This window comes from Budorcas taxicolor, chromosome 19, assembly GCF_023091745.1.
Source record: "Budorcas taxicolor isolate Tak-1 chromosome 19, Takin1.1, whole genome shotgun sequence".
NCBI classification, from domain to species: Eukaryota; Metazoa; Chordata; class Mammalia; order Artiodactyla; family Bovidae; genus Budorcas; species Budorcas taxicolor.
Window position 1 is genome coordinate 22,214,772 of NC_068928.1, and position 15,331 is coordinate 22,230,102.

Here is a 15,331-nt window from a genome sequence, read left to right on the forward strand (position 1 = left end):
CCCTTAACCAAGATACCTACGTACAGATTGAGACACAGGGGCCCCATCCTTCCTGATGGTTATATTTCAAAGGAATGGCTCCCAGGTCCTTGAGAAGACACTCCCGGCTTCCAGGAGATACACATACATCTCAAAGGCATAGAGAGAGGATTTACAACAACAAGTGTTCAAAATAAATGCTCTAAGAAAATGGAGGCAAGGCGCCTACCTGAAGGTGCTGGCTGGAACAAATGGTAAATTCCCTTGGCAGACATGGGCTTTCTCAGACAGAAACTCAAGTAGGGCTGGGATGGGCTGGGTCATGGCAGGGACGCCGTGGCCTTAGGCTACTAGACGCCAGGCTAGATCATTTTTTCAGGTCTCTATGTGTGGGAGGGTGGACAAAATCATTTGTGTTGAGAGATGCAGTTCTTATGGGCCACAGTTGAGGTCTTGTTGAGAAGTAGGCTTAGAGAAACCTGATGAAAGTTTGGTCAAAGTGAAGTCGCTCAGTTGTGTCTGACTCTTTGCAACCCCATGGACTGTAGCCTACCAGGATGCTCCATAGAATTTTCCAGGTCAGAGTATTGGAGTGGGTTGCCATTTCCTTCTCCAGGGGATCTTCCCATTACCATCTGAGCCACCAGGGAAGCTCTTGGTCAAAGGAAGAGCCTTTTTCAAAAGGAAGGTGGGGACTTCTCTGGTGGTCCACTGGTTAAGATTCTGTGTTTCCACTGGGGAGCTAAATTCCTGCATGCCATGCAGTGCGGCTAAAAAAATAATAATGAAGTGGAAGTCAGGGAGGTCATCTTAGCAGTTTGAGAGTTTGGGAAGCCAAGAGTGAGGGTTTCTGGGTCTTCCACCTCATGAAGGTAGTCAGAGGGTGCCAGCCAATGTGGTCTTGGATCACTAAGGACACTCAGAAATCCTGGGCTCTTGGCCACCTAACTTATCCATACAGATGCCCCCCCCCCCCATTTCCAGTCTTCTGAAAGTGTCATAGGAAACATACAGAAGCAGCGATGGCTTTTTGAACCAAAAGAAACATCACCCGCCTTGAAGTAAGAAGAGAGCTTGAGCTTTAATCACTGATTTGTGTCAATGTGTCTCTGGGCACATAAATGAACACACCTATAACCTGAAGACAGGAATACTGTGCCACAGATTATTATATCAATCAGTGGTGCTTGCAAATATATACGCCTTTTATTCATAAAGTCTTGCTTTAGCAAGTAGTCCCATCTGTGGGAGTAAATCCATATAAGCCAATATCTATTTACCTTTTCCTCTTAAGACTCAGTAGAAAAGGGGCATGTCTTCTTCACACACACGCACATAGACTGCTGATTCTTTTACTTCTTCTTTTTTTTTTGGCTGCACCATAGGGCATGTTCCTCTACCAGGGATCAAACCCATGTGCCCTGTTGGAAGCGCGGAGTCTTAACCACTGGGCCATCAGGGATCACACCCATGTGCCCTGTTGGAAGCGCGGAGTCTTAACCACTGGGCCATCAGGGATCACACCCATGTGCCCTGTTGGAAGCGCGGAGTCTTAACCACTGGGCCATCAGGGATCACACCCATGTGCCCTGTTGGAAGCGCGGAGTCTTAACCACTGGGCCATCAGGGATCAAACTCATGCGCCCTGTTGGAAGCGCAGAGTCTTAACCACTGGGCCATCAGGGAAGTCCCTCTCTTTACTTCTTGATGTGTGTGCATGTGTGCTCAATTGTGTCTGACTCTCTGAGACCCCCATGGACTGTAACCCCTGGGTCTCCCCCGTTCATGAAATTCTCCAGGCAAGAATACTGGAGTGGTTGCCATTTCCTCCTACAGAGGCTCTTCTTGACTTGGGAATCGAACTCAAATTTCCTGCATTGCAGGCAGACTCTCTACCTGCTGAGCCATCAGGGAAGCCCGACTTCTTCATGGTGCCTCAGAATTTAAAGATCTGAGACTGGCAGTAATTGGCCAGCTGTAATCCACATCCTGGGACCCTTCTCACGCCAGTCCCAACCTCTGACTCTGAGCTCATTTTCTTCTCTGCCTCCCCACTCACCACTCCCCACCTTTCAACACCCCCTTTCTTGCCCTCCCTGTGCCTTCTACCTGCAGCGTCCTTCCCCATCTGGCCCGTCTGGCCACCTCCTCCTCGTCTGAGTCTCTGGACAAGGGTTTCCTCTGAGAAGCCCCATCTGAGCCCTGCCACACTGTAGTTCATGCCTCTGCATTTCTTTCGTATCTGGTGCAGCCACGGGGGTTGGGTAGCGTAATGGCTCTGCTACTAGCTGGCTGTATGACCTTGGGCAAATCCGTTAAAGCGCTCCTAGCAGTAAACTGGAGATAAATGATGCCCTCCTCCCATGGCACCTGTCTCCCGTGAAGTCGCTGCACAATAGGCAGCAGGCCACAGCTTGCACACCATTGTCCAGAGATGATTTCTTTACGTTTCTGTTTTTCCCACCGATCTATGAGGTTCTTGAAGACCAGGCATTTTACCCATTTTCCTCAAGCAGCAGATTTCAATGCCCTTCCAAGTCACATGCCTGCTGTGGTCTCAGGAACACCAAGCCTTTTTGGCAGCACACGGCAGGGGTGGAACAAAGCAGCTAAAAGAAAATTTGGGAAAGAACTCTTAATATCTATGATGTCAGTTGGGGCTCCCCCAAGTCTGGAAATCAAAGCAGGACCCATCCGTAATAGGAAGCACTTACTCTCCTAAGGCTCCTCGCCTTGGGGCCTATCCTTCCTATTCTGCACCCTTAATAACTCAATACTTGGACTTCCCCGGCGGTTCAGTGGTTAAGAATTCACCTGTGAATGCAGGGGACACAGGTTCGATCCTTGGTCCTGCAAGATTCCACATGTTGTGGGGCAACTAAACCCACGTGCTGAAGCCCACACCCCCTAAAGTCTGTGCTCCACAACAAGAGAACCCACCGCAACGAGAAGCCTGAGCATGGCAGTGGAGACGAGCACAGACAAAAATTAATTAATAAAAGAAAACCTTAAACAACTCGATACTTTGAGTTGTCCACTAAAATCAACTCCACAAAGAAGTGTCAGAAAGATAAGTAGGCTTCAATGAGGACTTTTAGGGGAGCTAACCATTTTTTCTTCTGCAATGTCTAATCTGCCATTAATCCCATTCAGTGTATTTTTCATCTCAGACATTGTAGTTTTTATGTCTAGAAGTTCAACTTGGGTAATTTTTTTTAGCTTCCATATCTATACCTAAACTTTCCTCTAGCTTCTTGAACTTACAGAATATGGTCTTAATAACTGTTTCAATGCCCTTGCCTACTAATTCTGCCATCTGTGTCATGCCTGAGTCAGTTTCAATTAATTGAGTTTGATCTTCACTATGAGTTGCATTTTCCAGCTTTTTTGTGTGCCTAGTCACTTTTTCTTGGATGCCAGATATTGTGAATTTTACCTTGTTGGGCACAGGATATTTTTTAATTCCTGTAAATGTTTTTGAAATTTGTTGTGGCAGTCAACTTGCTTGGAAAGAGCTTGATCCTTTCCAATCTTGAATTTAAGCTTGCTTAAGCGGGACCAGAACTGGATTTCTGGATCCAGTCTAAGGTGAATTTTTTTCTAGTATCAGTGTAAGGCCTTTCTTAGTATTCTTTTTTTTTTTTTTAATGTGGACCATTTTTAAAGGGTTTATTGAATTTGATACAATATTGCTTCTGTTCTATGTTTTGGTTTTTTGGCCATGAGACATGTGGGATCTTAGCTCCCAAACCAGGGATCAAACCCACACTCTCTGAATGGGAACATGAAATCTTAACCACTGGACCGTCAGGGAAGTCCCTTTCTTAGTATTCTAAGTAGTAGCCCCTGAACTGTGATGTTTTCCACTTTGGCTGCTGAAAACAGACATTATTCCAGCCCTGTGTGAGCACCAGGGGCTGTTCCCACTGATCCTTTCAGGTGGTTCATCTCCCACCCCCCGCCAACCCTCATATCATTTTCTCATACACCTGTGCTGAGCAGTACTCACTAAATACTTGAGGAGCATTTTCTGTAGATCTCTAGGTTTCTCTCTCTCTCTGCATCTCTTTCCTCTCTAGTCCTCTGTCCTGAGAACTCTTAACTGGTTTCATTTCTCCAGCATCCAGCTCTGTTCCATTCAGCTAGTCTTCTCCTTCTTGAACCAGTCTGGAAACTCTCCGGCAGCGAGCCGAGCAGTGCAGGGATCACCTTGCTGTTCCCTCTCTCAGGGATCACTTTCCTTTGTTGCCTGATGTTCCAAAGTCTTGAGTGTTGGTGTCTTATATGTTTGATCTGATATTTTCGTGGCTTCAGGCAAGAAGCCGACTCTGGTCCCTGTTATTCCATCTTGAATGAAGCAGAAGTCTGCATAAAAACATTCTTTTTTGATTGTGTAATGAATTTGTTCAGCAAATTTAACCTGATGATGTCGAACCAGGAAACAGCCTTGTGTTTTCTTGAGGGTGGAAGGAGGAGAGCTGTCTCCTCTCCCTCCCTCATTGTTTTCCTGCTTTGATCTCCTCTAGATGAGGCCATCTGAGGGCTTCTCCAGGAGGTCCGGTGTGATACAGTCTCTTGCTTCCCTCTTCGGTCCTGCCTCCAGAGCAACATCCTGCACCCTCTGACAGCGGGGTTGCCTTGCCCCACCGGCCACTTTCTTGGAGAGGAACTTCTTCAAGACAGAACGCAGCTCTCTTCCACAGTTTCTTCTTGGCCTTTAGAAAACTCCCCTGACCAATGACATAGAATTAACTGGCCCGAATGTCAGCAGAGCCATGGTCAAGTGACCCTGTTCTCGGTTCATGCCAGCCCCCAAACTCCAGGAGGCGAGTCAGCTCCCTTAAACTTCTTCTCCACCATTCTCTGCTCCTGGAGCCACGGAGACGCTCAGCCAGCATCCTCCTGGGCACCCCTACAGGCCCTCGATTTCTTGAAGGGGTTTCCTGTTTTGGTTGTCCTGTCACCTGTGAATCCATTTGAAGAAAGAGAAGACAGGAGCTTACTTGGACCAAGGTGAAAAGAGAGAGGAGAGGAGGCCAATCTGAATTTGGCTATGGAGATGCTGGGGGTGGGGTGCTGTTTCCCAACTATGAGAAGAGGTGCTGGTCAAAAGGAAGGGCCTCATCAACAGAGTCCGGCCGTGACATTGGAGAAGAGGCCGTACTGCAGCTCCGGCTGGTCACGGGTGGTGTGTACCTGTGTATGTTGGCATGTACACATGCAGGGAAGTGTGTGTCCCCCTGCAGTGAACATGATGGAGCCCACCACCAAGAGGATGAGGTTGTGGTGGGGGATGCGGGAGTGGGGAGGAATGGGTCGGGCCCAGTGTACTGCTTTGCGGGCCAAAGGAATAAACGCGGGCCAGGAGAGGAGGAAATGGCTTTTTAAGTGAGCTGGGAGGCTGTGCCTGGGCTCCCACGTGAGCTACCCCCGGGGCATGGGGCACAGCCAGACAAATGGTGTTTGTTACAGTCACTGGGACGGGGTGGGAAGACCTGGGGAAACAACAGTTAAGTGAGACGAGTGTGAATCCCCAGGTTGGCCAGACCCTGGCACAGAGCAGAGGACAAGGAGTGCTTTGCTGAGAGCTCTGACACTGAGGGAAGGAAGGCTGGGAGGGTGCCCGATTTGTCTGAACCCCAGAGAGGTACAGCTTGGGCCAGGAAGAGATGTTACAGGGCGGCCACTTCAGGTCAGTGTAGAAATCTTTTTCCCTTGGCCAGCAGTCCAAAGAGAGCTTAGGTCATCCCAGAGATGATGAGGGCTCTCTCCCAGGCCACGTAAGGAGTGGTGTGAGTGACTCTTGCCTGGAGGGGGCCTGTGGGGCATGGGTCAGTGGGCTAGAGCCTATCAAATCCCTACATCCTCGCGGTTTTAGTGTTAGCGAGGTGATGGTGGTGGTGAAATATTGGAAGTGTTAGTCACTCAGTCATGTCCGACTTTTTGCAACCCCGTGGACTGTAGCCTGCCAGGCTCCTCTGTCCATGGAGTTCTCCAGGTAAGAATACTGAAGTGGGTAGCCATTCACTTCTCCAGGGGGTCCTCAGGGAGCTCTTCGAGTGAGCCAGGCCTACCATCAGGGGCTTCCCTTACATGATCTCATTCAATCCTCACAATGGGACTACGACCTTCCTTTTACACACAAAAAAACTGGAGGTTTAGGAGGACTACCTTGGTGGTCCAGTGGCTAAGACTGAGTTCCCAATGCAAGGAGCCTGGGTTTGATCCCTGATCAGGGAACTAGATTTCACATGCCACAGCTAACGATCCTGCATGCTGTCATAAAGATCCCACGTGCCACAATTAAGACCTGGAGCAGCCTAAATAAATAAATCCACAATTAAGACCTGGAGCAGCCTAAATAAATAAATAAATTTTTAAAAAATAAAGAGGGCTTCCCTGGTGGCTCAGTGATAAGGAATCCACCTGCCAATTCTGGAGACATGGGTTCAATCCCTGGTCTGGGAGGATCCCACATGCTGCGGGACAGCTAAGCAATTACTGAGCCCACGGGCCACAACAACTGAGGCTCGCACCCCAGAGCCCATGCTCTGCAACAAGAGAATCCACAGCAATGACAAGCCCTCACGCTGCAGCTGGAGAGTAACCCCGGCTCTCCACAACTAGAGCAAAGGCCGAGCAGCAACAAAGACCTAAGCACGGCCAATAAATAAATAAAACTATTTCAAAAACACAAAAGAAATTGAGGCTTAGCCACTAGCTGCATTGGCGGTATAAATTTAAAAGAAGTAAAATGAAATTTAAAAGTCCATCCTCTGTGACTGGCAGGAGGGGACAGCATGGCCAGATGACATTTCCATAGTGGCTGAAAGTTTACCGGACAGTGCTAGCGTAGAGAGATTTGCTCGCTTACCCAAGATCACCTCTCCCATGGGCACCATCCAGAACCCAAAGAGAGGTCTGACCCAGCTGCTGGTGGGGACTGCTGTGTGAGTCCAGAAACCAGGACTTCCAGATTTGGTCATCACTAGGCTACCAGTTCTGCAGTTATCTCAGGAAATCAGTTCATAACAGTTTTTCTGGTCGAACCGTATTCCTGGTAGAGAATGAAGAATAACACGGCTTTTAACACTGTTCACTGCTTCTCACTCTCACCCCACCTGCGTAGGAAGCCATGCACGGGGGCTCCGCGGGGGTGGAAGTGGAGAACGTGGCAGCCGTGACACAATGCTGATGGGTTTGTGGCTGTTTCCTTTAATGACGGTGGCAGGTTGCCTCAGCCTGTCCTTTGTCCATCGGTGGAGCGTTCATTCATTCAACAAATACACGATGAGTCACAGCAGTTGTCGGGTGCTGTTTCAGGCCCCAGAGGTCATACCTGCCTTCCTTTTGCCTCGTGGTTAGAATGGATCTTTGCGGGGGTTTGGGGACGTGGAGCTGCTTAGGAAACAGACAATGATGTTTGTTACTCAGAAACAGAAAAGGGCCGTCGAGATGGGTTCCACGGCAAGCACAGCCATCCAGAGGGGCCCTGGCCTAAGCGGTGAGCTCAGGCGGGTCCTCCCGCCCGCGGCCTCGGGTCCGGGCCGGGGCGGGGCGGGGCGGGCCGGGGGCCGGGTTCCCGCGGCCGCCGCCAGAGGGCAGCCGGGGAGCGCGCCGGAGGCCGGCCGGACCCCGGGTAAGTCTGGCTCCCGGGGGGCCGCCCCTCCTTCGGGGCCCGGTCTGGGAGCGCCGGGGCGTGTGTGTGTCTCGGTGGCGGGGACCGCGGGGGACCACGGGGGCGCGCGGGGCGGCCCCGGAGCGGCAGGCGGGCCCCGGGAGCTGTGGCGCGCGGGCCAGGGGCGCGTGCAGGGCCCGAGCCGCGCTCCTTCCCACCCTCCCTCCCGCCTGCCTGGCCCGGAGCCCAGGGCTGGTCTCGAGCGGCCCGGGTCAGTGCCTGGGCCCGGCCCGGTCCCCGGAGCGCCTGGTGCTCGGCGACCTGGCCACAGCCTGCCTGGGGCCCTCGGGGGTCCCGTCGGCGCCCGCGCTCGTGGGTGGGTGGGGGCGCCGGGCGGGGCGGGGCGGCCGAGCTCCGGGGAGCGAGCGAGTGGGCGGTCGAAGGCGGCGGCCGACGGCAGGCGGCGCTGGGGCTAGCGCTCCGGGCGAGTCAACAAGTGCCGTGTTTACCGAGCGCCTGCGGGACGCGCACGTGGGCGGGAGGGGCCCCGGGGTCGCCGGCACCTCCCGACCTAGCGGGGACGACGCGCACCACCCCTCTGCGCTCGGCCTCGCCTTTGGTGAGGGGCCCACGCTCCCGATGATGGGCGTGGGCACCTGGGTGGGCCTGGGCCCTGGCCATTGGCACTTTCACCCTCTGTTAGGTGGTCAGGAGTGGGAATCTGATGGCATTTGGTGCCCAGGAGGGTGGGATGGAGGTAGCTGTCACTGGCTAGACAAGATTTCTCACCCTGCACACCTTTCAGCCTGAAAATCCTGTCCAGGGTTTTTTTCCAGTCTCCCCAAAACCCTGCTCCCAGCAGTCGGGCCCACCTCTGATTTTCTCAGGGTAAAGGTTTGGGGGACGTGTAGAAATCCATCCGGGGGGCCTCCCTGCCTTCAGGATGAAGGCTCTGTACTCACAGGGATGCCCTGTGACACCTGTGCTGTGAGGTAGAAGCCCCCTTTCGTGGGCTGCAGCCAGGGCTCTGCTGGGAAGTCTGGAATTTTGTCCCCTGCCTACTGCTGAGAAGGCTGAGAACCTGATTATCCCGCGTGTGCCGTCTGTGACACCCACACCCCTGGAGGTGGCCCTGGGGAGAGGTGTGAGGTGGAAATGCCTCCTTTGTGAGTTCAGGGGCCCAGGGGGTGAGCGGGTCTGCGGGAACCCTCGATCCCCAGCGTTTGGAGGTCTGGGACTCCAGAGTGTCCCTGGACGCCCTGGTAGGAGCTTTGGGGGGGCCAGGGCTGCAGTCCAGTCTCTGCCTCTCAACGTGCCCGCCCCTCAACACACCCGACTGTGGCCATCTGCCCGTGCCCCTCCATCCTCCTGCTTCTGACACCCACCTGGCCTCCCATCTCTTGTGGGGGGAGGGAGGGAACAGAAGCACCAGAGCCGTAAGCTTGGTTTCTCTTTCTCTCACTGCCGCATTTTCCCAACAAGCGCTCTGCACCTGCTGCCTGCCTCTTGGCGCTACGCCTCCCCTCTTAATCCTGCTGCCCAGCTGCTGGCCCCACCACGTTGCTAAAGCTGCTTCCTTGGAAGCCAGCTTGTTTCCAAACACTGATTTCTTTTTCCCTCTCGGCCTCATTCCGCTGCCATTGCTTCTGCCCGGGAGGTGGGTTGCTGTGCGCACGTGCCCTGTCTGCAGCCTTCTCTGCTGTCATTTCTCTCCTGGTTTTGTTCTTCTTTCTCCATCATTCCTTCTCCTCTTCTGAGGCCCCTTCCCTCTTTGCTGGGATGTTTTGAGAGGCCCATGTTTATCATCTCAAAGAACTCGCTTTGGAAGCTGTCAGGGAATTCCCCTCACCCCCAGATTCTAGTCCTTGGCCTAGCTCCTGGAATGCCCAATGACACCCGAAGATCACCGTGTCCTCCTGACTCCCCAGCAGTGGGTTTCCTTCCCCTCTGTCATACCCTCTTTTCCCTGAAGTGCCTTGCCTCTCCTGCCCTTTTGTACCCAGGCTTCTGCTCCAGGCCTTGAAAGTCTCAGGCCAGAGTTCAGAGGCCCCTTTGGCTGATCTGATGCCAGAATCCTTTCCAGCTCCCACAGTCCATCTGGCATGTCACCTGTAGCCTGATTCCTCCTGGATGACTGCTGCCTTACCTTGTCTGCATTCTCCCCTGGGAAATCTTCAGAGGTTTCCGGCCTCCTCCTGCACAGAGATCAGCTCTTTCACCTCCTGTGGTTCCCAGTCATGTGGCTTCACCGCCGCAAACCAATTTCCAGTGCCCAGACTGCTTCCCTCCCTACCATGGTCAGCCCTCTCCGCCTTAGTCTGGAGGACGCAGCTCAGAAGCTGTTTTCCTGGGAAAGCTATGCCTCTCTCAACCCCGCCGGGGTCTCCTCTCCTGGCCTTCCCACTCCACCATGCCCACGAGACCACAGCTGTCTGTCTGCTGATCACAGGTCCCTTTGTGTCCCTGAAGCCTATTGCCTTCCTCCAGGATCCCCAGGACCGTGTACCCAGTTGACTCAATAAAGGAATTCCTCCCCTTAATCTCCAAGGACATTTCCGGCCATCCTTCAGTTGTTGTTTACTCGCTATATTGTGTCCAACTTCTTTGCGACCCCAAGGACTGTAGCCCGCCAGGCTCCTTTGTCCATGGGATTTTCCAGGTAAGAATATTGGAGTAGGTTGTCATTTCTTTCTCCAGGGATGGAACCCAAGTCTCCTGCATTGCAGGTGGATTCTTTACCACTGAGCCACTGATTCAGATCCCACCTCTCTCCTGGACTGTTCGAGTCTTCTGGATTCCCACTGGCCTGCATTCTCGCTGGTCTTACAGATGGATTCATTACAGTTTGTGCCACCCCATTTAACCTTTGTTTTCTCCTATTAGCCTCCAGTTGTATCATGGGTGTAGGAGATGCTTTTCCAGTGCTTATTCATAGCAGCTGTTTGTTGAGTGGTCAGTATGTACCAGACGTGTGTTGATCTTTCCAAGAGATTCCTCGAGTGTGTAATCTGTGCGACCCCCAGAGGTATAGGTGCTAGGATTCTGGTTTTCATTCTGCCCATGAGGATGCAAACCCAGTGAGGTCCAGGGACTGGCCCAAACCACACACTTGAGGGTAGGCAGAACAGAGGTTAGAACTCAAGTCTGACTTGCAAGACTGTTTGATACTGGGGTTTGCTGTTTATCTAGGAAAGCATACGCTTCAGGCCAGGGAGCACCTGGCCCAGGACATCCTGATGGTGTGGTTAGCTGGTTGCTTGGGACTTTGCTGGACGCCAGGAAAGGACTTTGTAATAGAACAGATGCCTAATGGTGGGACCAGTGCCTAAAGGAGGCTGTGACAACTGCCCCCAGAGGCCTTTGAAACAGATTGTGTGTATGTTTGTGAATGTGTGTCTTGTCTGTGTGTCTCAGGTTAGAGTTGTGGAACACAGAACCCCAAGGAGCCCTCAGGTCATTTCTGTTCCTTCGGACGCCTTTAAGTGCTTTTTTTATTCGGTAAACAGAAATCAACCCCACCCCCAACAGAACCACCTTCAACAAAGTTCCCTTAGGAGCTGTCCTTCCCTTTCCTCCACAGGTCACTGTCATATGAAAATGAGTTCCTGATGTGAAATACAGTTGCCATGGCAACCAGTAATGGGAGGCCCCGAGTCTCTTGCTCCTAGGTCTCTGTGCCGTATGCTTCTAGGGGCTTTTTCCATCGTTGTCGTCTAAAATTATGAAATATTCCACTTGACTCTCCTTTTGCGTGGACATTTAGAACATTTTTTTTTCAAACAGTGATTTCTGGGCACCTTTAATGGCCCAGCAGCTTGTCACCAGGCTGCTTGACATACCATTAAGAGTGACCCCCGGATGGTGCCTCTGGTTTAGGTCACAGTTTGAATGAAATTTAGTGCCTTGTGGGTAAAAGGACAGTGACTGTGGCCTGCACGTATCCTTGATGGCTGGAGAGGCAGAGGAAAACAGCATGGTCTGGTGTCGGGAGGGCTTATTAGAGCAGTTTTTTTTTTTTTTTTTTTTGGATTGTGCCTCGCGCAGCATGCAGGATCTTAGTTCCCTGACCAGGGATAGAATTCATGCCCCCTGCATGGGGAATTTAGAGTCCTAACCCCTCTACCGCCAGGGGATTAGTGAGGGCTTTTGGTACAACTCCATTCCAGCTGGAGGTGGTGAGACTGTTTGTCTTTAGTTAGTGTCTCCTCTTATGTAAGAGCTGCTCAGCCATCCTGGCAGGGGTCACCCAGATTAGGGTACCTTGGGGTGCCAAGAAAGACAGGGTACCTTTGACTGTAATCATAGCTGTTACCTTTGATGGGCGCTTATTTTGTGCAGACCTTGTTTCTTTATTTGATCTTCAACCAAATAAAGGTAGAAGTACTATTGTTTCCCCCATTGTACAGGTAAGAAAAATGCACAGAGAGGTTAAGTGCTTGCCCAAGGAAGCACAGCAAGTAGGTGACAGAGCTGGGCTTTAGTACTAGGAAGTCTGACGCCTGTGGCCAAACCTCTTCACTTGGTGCCACATTGATGGCAGACAGACTGCGTTTAGAGAAGGAAAGGGTGAATTGGAGAGGCAGAGCACGTTGGCTTTCTCAAGATTTGATTTAAAGCAGTCGTTTTCAACTTCTTAGGTCTCGTGAGAGGCAGAAGGCTGCAGTGAAAAGTCATGTTCTAGAACGTTCACAGCAGCTCTATTTGTAATTGCCACAAAACTGGCAATCACCCGGTGTCCATAGGCAGTAGAACAAATAGAACACTGAATAGACGATAGACGCTGTACCACAGAACAGTCCGCAGCCACACAAAATAACACGGAAGAGTCACACAGACACTGTTGAGCAAAGGCCCCAAACAGAAAAAGAGCACAGCCCGTAGGTAGGATCCCGTTTACCCCATGTGCAAGGAAGGCAGGGTGGCTATAAGGTTTGGAAGTCAGGCTGGTAGTTCCCAGGGGCACAGGAAGGCTTAGAGGCTGGTGATGTGCTGCTTCTGTGTCTGGGTGTTGGTCACATACTGTTCATCTTTTCGAGATTCACCAATTTGTTGTGTGTACTTGTGTGTTTGCGTGTGTCTATGATACTTTAATAAAATTTACCAAAACAGAAAAAAGTAGCAGTGACCCTCAACCCAAGACAGGAATACTGACCCTCCAGTCCCTCCTAGAGGCCACACCCTTGACACTGGACCTGGAATCTTGGATTTCTTTTGAGAGGTGGGAGGTGATACGAGGATGGGCACCCAGGTTCTGGGGATGTGGGAGCAGGACCAGGGGCCCCTCTGGCTTTCTCCTGTCCCCCTCTCTTTCACTGGGTTTGGGGAGAGCTTGCTAAGCTAGGAGGTGGCTCGCTGGGTTCTTGCCAAGTTCATGAAGTGGCCTGGCGGTAAGGGAAGTGAAGTGAATCCCCTGCTGGCCAGGGTCTGTCGTTTGGCCTGGAGAAAGAGCAGAATCTGGCTGCTGCTGCAGTCCTCTGCACGGACATCCTCACTGCTCCAATAGCCACGCACTGCTTGCAGAACATCAGCATTTCAAGGACTGCGCCAGCCTGGAAAGTGAGCGGCATTCACTGGGCAATGAGCTCCTCCTTCCACATGGCAGTTATATGCTGCTAAAAATACTGGAGCACCTTATGTAAGACCGCAGTCACGGAGGCAGCACCTTATGTAAAAGCACTTAGTCTATCGTGGACAATGAATCAGTCAGGTGTTGTGGTGACCGTGGTGGGGGTCATCACGGAGCTGGTGGTTGGCTTGCCTGGTGAGGAGGGTGAGCGACTGTCAATACCCATGCCTCCTGCTTGACTCACTCAGCTGCACTCACACCTAATTTATGTGTTGATGCTTTTTTTTTTAAACATCTTGACGCATTTTCATCTTTGGGCTTGGCCCATCCAAGAAGAAGGGGAAGAGAGCAACAGAGGATGAGATGGTTGGATAACATCACTGACTGAATGGACATTAAGTTTGAGCAAACTCTGGGAGAATAGTGAAGAACAAGGAAGGCTGGTGGACTGCAGTCCGTGGAGTCGCAAAGAGTCAGACACGACTTAGTGACCAAACAACAACATCCAAGTGGCTGAGTTGATACCAGGGTTTGTACAATTTCTTCTTGCTCAGCCTTCATCCGCTTTTATTTACTGGTAGAGCATCCTTTGATTCACAGAAGCTTGGAAGGGCCTCTTCCCCGTTTGAGAGTCCTCTCCATGAGAAGCCAGGAAGGTGGCCTTTGGCTTCTGTGCTGTCAATGACCGTGGCAGCCCATCTCATGGTTGGATGGTGATTTGAATAGTTAAAGATCAGTAGAGCAAAATCAAGTGCAGAATGTGCCAGGTAGGCTGAAACACTGAGCTGAAACTGACAAGACATTTCACGGGGATCCGGTTTTTAAAACCTTGGGATCTAAGGCTTGGGCAGCAATTAGGCAGGTCCTGCTAGAGTGAAACAGCATCTGCCCTACATCACAGGGATTTTCCTTCTCAGGATCTGCCCTAAAGGAAGCCTGGTGTGTGTGCACAGGTGGAAAGTTCTAGGATGGCCTTGGTGGCGGTTTGCAGTCTGAGGTGAAAAACTGTACACGTTTGAACGTTTGCTGGTGGTGGAATAGCTTCAGCTACATCAGCTCACATTTTCACACCTGGGAGTCTTATGCAGCTTTGAGAAAGAATTAGTGGGGTCTTCCTATAACAATAATGATGAATCTCTAAGATTATAAGGTGAAGAAAGTGAATTTCAAAGTGATAAGCACATTATGATGCCTCTTATAGAAATGTTTTCACATAGTCGGCTGTACTTTATATGAATACAAATCATGATGGCACAGCAGGTAAGGAATCTGGAGACACAGGAGACAGGAGTTCCATCCCTGGGTGGGGAAGATTCCCCTGGAGGAGGAAATGGCAACCCACTCCATTCTTGCCTGGAAAATTCCATGGACCGAGAAGCCTGGTGGGCTTTACAGTCCATGGGGTCACAAAGGGTCAAACTTGACTGAGCACACACAGGTATCACAAGTAAACATATATAACATATACCTACATGTAAAAGCATATTAAAAGGTCTAGAAAAAGGCACTCCAAACTTACAATAGCTATTATCCACAGGGAAGACCACCAGCATTTGGGGGTGTGTGTGTGTGTGTGTGTGTGTGTGTGTGTGTGTGTGTGTGTGTATGTGTTGGGGGGGGGTGATCAAAGAGAAATATCACCTTCTCTGTGAAATTTAAACTTTTAAAAATAATTTCATTGATGTATAATTTATATACCCAAAGTCATTCATTGTAAGTATACAATCTGTTTTAAAATTTTTAAAGGAAAAGTAACTATATGATTAAAAATTAATGTCTAATTTACCCCCTCCTCCTGATCTAAGAAGTCTTCATTCATCCCTGAGTCCTGGGTGGACCGTGACACAAAGTTCACTGTTTGGTGTTTTGCATTTTGTGGCAGCTCATAGAGAGAGAAATTCTTCCCTCTTTTGAGTTGAGATCTGCCTCTTTGTCATTCTGGGTCTGGGTCTGTCTCTTTGGAGCCATCTCAAATAAATCTTCCCTTTTCCATTGCTGTTCAGTCGCTAAGTCGTGTCTGACTCTTTGGAACCCCATGGACTGCAGCACACGAGGCTTCCCTGTCCTTCACCATCTCCCAGAGCTTAGTCAAACTCACGTTCATTGAGTCAGTGATGCCATCCAACCATCTCGTCCTCTGTCGCCCCCTTCCCCTGTTGCCCTCAGTC

General features: G+C 51.0%; 1 protein-coding gene across 3 annotated transcripts in view; it reads left to right on the forward strand.

Moving 5' to 3' along the window:
• The first annotated feature begins 7,459 nt into the window (after nt 1-7,459).
• RPH3AL (rabphilin 3A like (without C2 domains)) overlaps nt 7,460-15,331 on the forward strand; it is a 137,529-nt gene continuing 129,657 nt past the window's right edge. For 2 of the 3 annotated variants that reach the window (XM_052657274.1, XM_052657277.1), the window contains exon 1: nt 7,614-7,618. The gene's annotated coding sequence lies outside the window, so the exon portion shown is untranslated. Of the gene's footprint in view, nt 7,484-7,613; nt 7,619-15,331 lie in introns of those variants that run through there. The other variant, XM_052657275.1, reaches the window with a different exon arrangement.